Below are 9,063 nucleotides of genomic sequence, written 5' to 3' on the forward strand. Positions count from 1 at the left end.
AACTGAACAATTAAAGAAAAATAAGAGGACAATCTATTTACTTGGTTACAACCTATATGGTTGTTAATCTAAGGCATTGAAGAAAAATCTACTAGAAAAACTCCTTTATTGAAAACTGAGTAGCCTCTTACAGACGTTGACAGCTCACAGAATGACTAAGAAGTGAGTACAAGACTTGTAGTTCAGTTTTGTTTCATTCCTAGTTCCAGGGATCTTTTTATAGCGTTTGGAAAATTTATTTGAGGTTAGAAGGCATCTTCAATAGGGTGGAAGGCGCCTCCAACGTGGCAAGTTTTATCCGTGCGAAGATAAACTTTATCTTCGCTAACGGTCACTTGGAAGACGCCTTCGTACTGTTCATGGAAGGCGTCTTCAATACGGCAGATCAGCTTCTTTGCTGATCTCTTCGCATAGGTGATTCTCTAGCTAATCTGAACCCAATTCCAACATTCTCCTTGAGCAGACTTCCTTCCCGACTTCTCGTCCCTCGAATGCCATGTACGCCTTTCTCGTCTGCCGGTGTACTCTTTCGCAACATCTCGTCCTTCGGATACACCGAGCCCGTCGACTCTCTTCCCGTGTCATCCTTCTCGCTAGCTGCGTCTTCCGATCAACTTCTTGTGTTCCTAAGCTCTTGCACAATTAGACACAAGGATCAAACACAATAGAACCTAACTGAACTTGGCTAACCACATCAAAACTATCCGAGGTACTAACAATCTCCCCCTTTTTGATGTGCATCAACCCAAGTTTAAATTAGGGTTAAAAATGTAACGAAATAGTAAAGCAATGAATTAAACAAGTTAATTGTAAAAATAGACGCAATGCTAAAAATTACATGAATTGAATTATTAACTCCTCAACCCCCCTTAAATGCCCTTTAAATTTTAGCTATCTTTCCCCTTTTGATCACATAAAAAAAAATTAACATAAATAGTTAGAAAATTTTGAAATAAATTTATAGTAGTATTTTCAGTAAGTTGATATTTTTTAAAAATAATTATCTTACATTTCTTTATTTTTAATAATTAATCTTCTGTAATACAACTAATTTTTGATAATTATTTTGCTTATTTTCTAAGATGTGGAAAACACATATTTTAACAATAGAAAAATAAAGTTTTTAATTTTCTATTTACTTTGAGTTTTTAATTTAAAAATATGATTTTTATAAAGTAATAAAAAAAAATTAAGACGGAAAGTATTATTTTTTATCAAAGAAAAAATAAAGTTTTTTTTTAAAAAAACTTAAAATTATTTTTAATTTTCAATATACCATTTTTTTTAATAACTTCATAGAAAATAATTTAACGGTAAAAGAAATTTCAAATATTTTTCTAATTAAGACAATTTCTAAAAAAAATAAAATTTAATTAAAAAAATTGAAACCCAATATAGATTCTTACTTACTAGATTTATTAAAAATTTTGGGGGTACATATTTTTTAAAGATTTTTCTAATTTGTCCTTGGTGATTTCTTATGTACCAATCAATTCTACCATTATTTTTAATACTAATTTTTGAAAGATATTCGAATTTAAATATACATAGTCATTTTTTAGTTTTTCTATTTGTGCTTTCAATTTTTTATTTTTTATTTTTTATTTTTAGATTATCATACATATTTAAGGGGTATGATTTTACTAAATTTAATTTTAACCTTGTTGGTGCGGTTATCACTAACGATTTAACCCAGGTTTTGATGAATGACAAATAGGTTAAGTTAGATTTATTGTTGATCTAACACTCTGATCGAGTGTGCAGGATAAGTCCAGACAGGTCGACGGGCTGACCGGATATCTGGCAAGAAGTCCAGCTAGGTCGATGGGCTAACCGGATAGCTGGCGAGAAGTCCAAGCGGGTCGACGGGCTGACCGGATAGCTGGCGAGAAGTCCAGACGGGTCGAAGGGCTGACCGGACGTCTGGCAGGAAAGTAAGGTAAGTCACTGGAGGGGAGTGATTGCGAGGACGCGTTCCCGGGAAGGGAACATTAGGCGTCGATCCGGCTTAGATCCATTTCGGATATCTAAGTCGAGATCGTGACTAGATTCCGGTCTCGGAAAGACAGAATCTAAGTCATACTTTTTCTGTTAATTCATTGTGCTAACAATCTGTGTTGCAGGGTATATTTTACCTCAGACTAACCTTGTTTTGCAGGAGAAGGAATCTCTGGAAAAAGGTGGTCCGGGCGCCCGGAGGCAAGTTTTATCCTCTGCGTCGCCTCGCCACGTGGAGCATCCTGACTGGACTTACCACGTCGCACCAGGGCGCCCGGAAGGGATCCAGGCGCCCGGAAGGGATCTAGGCGCCCGGAGCAGCATATAAAAGAAGCCCCAGGGGTGGAGCTTCCAATACAACATCTCTCAGAATTCCCAGATTGCTTTGCTGCTCTGTGCTCCAGCGATGCTAACAAAGCTCCGACAACGCGCCCTTGCTCCTTAAGTTTTCTTTTCTGTCGGTACAACTTTGTGCTTTATTTCATTAGCATTTCTTGTACTCTTTTTTGTAATCACATTCGAATTGCTAGTGATTGCCCAACGAAAGTGGTCAAGGACCACGGGCCTTCGAGTAGGAGTCGTCACAGGCTCCGAACGAAGTAAAATCAATTGTGTTCATTTACTTTTCCGCTGCGTACTTTTACACTCGAATTTTCGAATCAATATTCACCCCCCCTCTATCGAATGATCACGGTCCTACAAGTGGTATCAGAGCAGGTACCGCTCTGATTTGGTGCAACCACCAATTAGACAGGGGGTGAAAAATTAATTTTTTTTCGGTTTTCAGTTTTACGTTTAATTTCAAACTGGTATTATTACCTGCTTTGAATTTTTTCGTTGCAATTAAAACTAAATTGGTGCAACACCAATTTAGATACTTATATTATTTTTCTTCTTCCGCACTACTAATCCAAAACCAAGTCTTGGGATTTTTGTTTTTCTTTTCTTTCTTCTGTGCGCAGGACTAAAATGTCTCAGACAGAAGGATTCAGCACAGTACGACCTCCACTCTTCAACGGGGATGATTTTCCGTACTGGAAGAAGCGCATGGAGGTTTACCTCAAAACAGACTTCGACCAGTAGATGAGCGTTACGAGACCCTATAAAATTTCAGCGGACAATTCCGGGAATATACTGGATCCTGAAGACTGGACAGCAGATTTGAAAAAGAAAGCCAGAAAATAAAGCAATCAACACTCTACAGTGCGGATTAACAAGAGAAGAACTGAACAGAGTCGGTCCACACAAAAACGCTAAAGAGCTGTGGGACAAATTGATCGAGCTGCACGAGGGAACGAGTGACGCCAAGGTAACAAAACGAGACCTGCTTTTAAATAAAATTCTTAATATAAAAATGTAGGAAGTTGAAACGGCGAATCAGCTCCACGCGAGGATCAAGGACATCCTCAACGGGCTTCATGCGATAGGCCACCAGATGGAAAATAGAGACTTAATAAGGTACGCATTAAATGCTTTTCCACGTAATAGTTTGTGGGCATCAATCGTAGATGCCTACAAAATTTCTAAAAATATTTCTAAGTTAAAATTAGACGAGCTTTTCTGTGAATTAGAATTACATGAACAAACTAATGCCCGAGAAGGGTATAGCTTTATTTGCAAGTTCCTCCAAAGAAAAGAAGAGCAAGCCTGAATATGAAGAAGATTCCGACCAAGACTCCGAAGACAAAGAACACCTGGTGAACTTGGTAAGAAAAATGTTCACCAGGAGAAAAAGGAGCTTCAGTAAAAAGGACCTTCAAAAGATCAGTTCTCCCTCAGAACAAAAGAACGTGACTTGCTTCGGCTGCAATAAAAAGGGACACTACAAGAACGAATGCCCAAAACTGAAGTTCGACAAACCAAAGCCAACTAAAAAGAAGGCCCTCAAAGCAACGTGGGACGACTCCTTGGACGAATCGGAGGAAGAAGAGCAGAAACATCAGAGCCACCTCGCACTGATGGCCCGCGAAGCTGAAACAGAAGACGAGTCGGAAGATGAAGACGGGTCTGAACCCGAAACAAGCCACGAGTCCGTACTCGTTTCCGAAGGCCCGAATGAGGTATATTTTAATTTAAACAAAAAAATTTTTAGAATCATTTCCTGTTTAAATAGTAAATTAATTAAAATAGAAAATGAAAACAAATCACTTCTTGAGGAAAATCAAAACCTCAAGGAACAAATCAAAAATTCAAATCCAACTCAAGATCTAACACTTGAGGAGGAGAATTTATCATTAAAAAATGATATTAACAATTTAAAAGAAATGTTATAAAAATTTACAACAAGATCAAAAAATCTTGACTTAATCCTGAACAATCAAAAAGCATGTTATAATAAAACCGGACTCGGATACAAGTCGAACTCAAATAAAACTTTTAAATCATTAATAACTCAATACAAATCAACTAATCAAGCTTGGGTTCCAAAAGCGTGTCTGACCACGCAAGTAGGACTTAATCAATATTATATACCTAAAGAAAAAGTATATTACATAAACTCGATTAAACCAAATAAAAAACCACAATACAAACCTAAATCGAAAAATTCAAAATTTAAAACTCAACAAAATTTAAACTATCACCAAGTTAATTATAACTATAAAAGAAACAGATACAAACCTAAATCGAAAATTTAAATTAAAGGTCAATAATTCAGGGGAGGCTCTAGAATAGCTGGCACCTCCAAAATTAACTAACCCGGCAGGGTAATTAGGATTAGTTAAAAAGAGACCAAGTTTAACTTGAATCATGGTACTGGTGAAGTTTTTGGATGATAGTACGTTAGGGAAGCTTGGGCATCTCATGTCTAGAAAGATATGGTTTCGATCTGGTGCATTTGGCCAAGTGGAACTGACCGAAGCTACCCTTAAATGAATCCTAACCAATTAGACCAAGATTTAGTACTAAGCTCCGTGGATAGGACTATTCGGAAAACCTCAAAAGGTTGGTTACTACTAATGACGTCCATGTGACTCACCAAGCTTAGAAGTTTATCCGAAGATTGTCTATTTGTGGAGACCAAAGTTAAATCTGAATCTACCACAAGTTAAACCAAAACTCCATAATTAAAAATCCAATTTCATCTCACAAAATCATAGGATTCCCTGATTAACAATATAGATCGGGTGAGATGAATAAGGCTTAAATTTGTTAAATTAATTTCAAAATTTCAATTTTAAAACTTAAAAATTAATTTCAAATTTTCAATTTTAAAACTTAAAAATTAATTTCAATTTTGAATTAATTTCAAAATTTTAATTTTAAACTTAAAAATTAATTTCAAAATTTTAATTTTAAATTAATTTCAAAATTTTAATTTTAAACTTAAAAATTAATTTCAAAATTTTAATTTTAAAGTTAAAAATTAATTTCAAAATTTTTAATTTTAAACTTAAAAATTAATTTCAAAATTTTAATTTTAAAACTTAAAAATTAATTTCAAAATTTTAATTTTAAAATTTTAAACTTAAAAATTAATGTCAAAACTTTAATTTTAAAACTTAACTTAAATAATGCCTGCTCAAAAATAAAAAGACTAACTTTAAATTCTACTTACCGTAGGAAACCAAGTGGATTTTGGACAGTGGTTGCTCCAAACATATGACTGGAGATCACACCAAGTTCACTCAACTCACTTACAAAAGCTTAGGAACAGTTGCCTTTGGAAACAACGGCAAACTCAAGGTAATTGGTATAGGTAATATTGAATTAAAAATAGACTTTATAATTATAAATGTTTTACTTGTTGAAAATTTTAAATATAATCTTCTGAGTATAAGTCAATTATGTGATACTAGGTATAAGGTTAAATTTCTATCTACATAGTGTTTAATCAAACATCTAGATAATCCTACCATAAGCCTAAAAGGTTTTAGAAAAGACAACATCTATGCCATCAACTTAACCACTTCTTCCATTAAGTGTTATTTAACACAAAAAGAAGAAACATGGTTATGGCATAGAAGAATGTCTCATACCAACTTTAGAAATATAAGCAAATTAAATGGACTAGTGAGAGGCTTACCAAAATTACCCAACATAGATTCAACCATATGTAATGCTTGTCAACAAGGTAAACAAACTAAATCCACTCACAAACAAACAAATCAGTCACAAACTAACTCAATATTAGAACTTCTACATTTAGACCTTTTTGACTCCCATGGAGTCAAATCTATAAATGGAAACTTATATTGTTTAGTAATTATAGATGATTATTCTAGGTTTACTTGGGTAAAATTCTTAAAACATAAAGATGAAACTCTTGAAATCTTTATAAATTTCTGCAAACAAATTGAAAATGAAAAAGATATTAAAATTAAAAGAATTAGGAGTGACAACGGGGGAGAATTTAAAAATCACAACTTTAACAGATTTTGTCTTGAAAATGGTTACCATCATGAATTTTCATGCCCTAAAACCCCTCAACAAAATGAGATTGTAGAAAGAAAAAATAGAACCTTACTTGAAGCGTCTAGAACAATGTTAAATGAATATAACCTACCTAAATATTTTTGGGCAGAAGCTGTTAGTACAGCCTGCTATGTACAAAACAGAACTGTTAGGACCTTCGGACGCGGCTAGAGAGGGGGGTGTGAATAGCCGACCCCAAATTCTCGTTTCTTTCTACAAATCAAGTTAGCGCAGCGGAAAAATAACAACAGAAACGTAAATGGAGAAATCAAACCTCAAGCACGATGATGTAACGAGGTTCGGAAATGATACTCCTACTCCTCGGCGTGTCCGTAAGGTGGACGAAGCCTATCAATCCGTCGGTGGATGAGATCCCGGATAACCGGCTAATATGAACTCCTTCTGGGTGGAGAAACCTCGCCACAATCTCTTTTGCAACAGCAATAAAGGAGTACAAGAAATAAAGCAAGAAACAATGGATAATATGAATGTAAATACACTCTACCAAGTTTGCTTGCCTTCTTCTCGTCGACTGGAGTCCGTTGATGAAGCAGCAACTTCACGGATGATGCCAACAGCAGCTGATCAACCAGTCGAGGGAAGCTCGCACGAAGCTTCAGCAAAGAGGAGCTCAGCAAAGCTCAAATCGCAGTTAGGAGGAAGAAGTGAGAGAACTGTTACTGTAGAGGCCCTCGACCTCGATATATAACCTGCGAAGAAGAAGACACATAAACTAGCCGTTGTGTCGCAACGGCTAGGGCCTGGACCGATCAGGCACACTCCTGATCGGTCCAGGAGTGTTCTGATCGGTCTTGGGACCGATCAAGCCTTAGGCTGATCGGTCCCCAGACCGATCAGCCAACTCTCTGTGAGAGTTGGCCTCGTCTCTGATCGGTTTGTGGACCGATCAGGACTCAGGTGGATCGGTCCACAGACCGATCCCCTCCTCTTTCTTCTCTCGATCTTCTTCGCTTCTGATCGGTCACCAAACCGATCAGGTAATTCACAGAAACACACTGTTTGGTTACTGATCGGTCACCAGACCGATCAGTCAACCAGCGTATCACTGGATCGGTCACCAGACCGATCCAGGTTTAGAGCTCCCAGCCCTAAACCCTACCTAGTCCGGAGAACGAGCTACCGAGCCCTCTCCGACTTCGTCCGATCCAGAGAACGAGCTACCGAGCCCTCTCTGACCTAGTCCGGAGAACGAGCTACCGAGCCCTCTCCAACTCTGTCTGGTCCAGAGAACGAGCTCCCGAGCCCTCTCTGACCTAGTCCAGAGAACGAGCTGCCGAGCCCTCTCCGACTTCGCATGCCAAGCTTCCATACTTGGACTTTTCCCGTGCCAAGCTCCTTGCTTGGACTTTTCCGTGCCAAGTCTCCATACTTGGACTTTACTCGTGCCAAGCTCCCTGCTTGGACTTTTCACCAGATGTCTGGTCAACCTTGACCTATCTGGATTTCCCTTGCCTGGCTTCACTTACCAGGACTTTCCAACTGCCTGGCTTCACTCATCAGGACTTTCCCTTGCCTGGCTTCACTCACCAGGACTTTCCAACTGCCTGGCTTCACTCACTAGGACTTTCCCTTGCCTGACTTCACTCACCAGGACTTTCACCTGGTTTCACTCACCAGGATTTCCCGAATCAGGTCTACTCACCTTGGGTCAACCTTGACCAAAGATTACACCACAATCTCCAAAGTTTGTATTCTGTCAAACATCAGAATACAACTTTTCTACTCTCGTCAAACATCAGAATAGAGCTTTTCTATTCTCGTCAAACATCAAAATACAACTCGAGTCAGGTCAACTCGAGTCAGGTCAACCAGGTCAACCTTGACCTAAGGTTGCACCAACAATCTCCCCCTTTTTGATGTTTGACAAAACCATAAACAAGTTAGGTTAACCCGATAACCTAACTTAGGTTTCCCAATATTCTTCCTTGAACATTCTCCCCAAACTCTAATGTTCTTCCTTGAACATTCTTTGGACATTCTCCCATTCTCCCCCTTTTTGACACACATCAAAAAGAGTGAATCAAGGTCAAGAGTTTATTCCTAATGAAAGTCCCATACCTTTCATTGAAACCCTTAATTTCCCACTTGATACTAAAGTCAACAATCAACTTAGTGATAATCCCATATCACTCAAGTCTTTAGAGTAAAAACTCCCCCTAAGAGTCAACTCCCCCTTGACTAATAGGTAAAACTCCCCCTAAAGGTCAACTCCCCCTTGACCATCGCACCAACAATGTCTTGGAGAGTTTCAAACCTTTAGAAATCCAAAACACAAACTGTGTTTTAACTTTCAGCTGAAATTTCAGACAACACAGTCAAAAATCAGTATTTTGGCACGCCCGATCGGTCACCAGACCGATCAGGAGCTCCCTGGATCGGTCCAGTGACCGATCCAGCATCCCCTGGACCGATCAGGGAACCTCCTGATCGGTCACACATGTTGATTTCTGATTTCTGAATTTCTTCCTTCCGAAATTCAGAAACCCCTACAAAACTACAGAAAATTCCAAAAATTAAGAAATTTTGAGGATACATTCCTCATAACATATACTATCATGGAAAAATAGTTTTCTATGAAAATAACTTCCATTTTCAAATCTTGATACAAAGTTTAAAAACTTTGAAATAGTT

Source organism: Zingiber officinale, chromosome 3A, assembly GCF_018446385.1.
Source record: "Zingiber officinale cultivar Zhangliang chromosome 3A, Zo_v1.1, whole genome shotgun sequence".
NCBI lineage: Eukaryota > Viridiplantae > Streptophyta > Magnoliopsida > Zingiberales > Zingiberaceae > Zingiber > Zingiber officinale.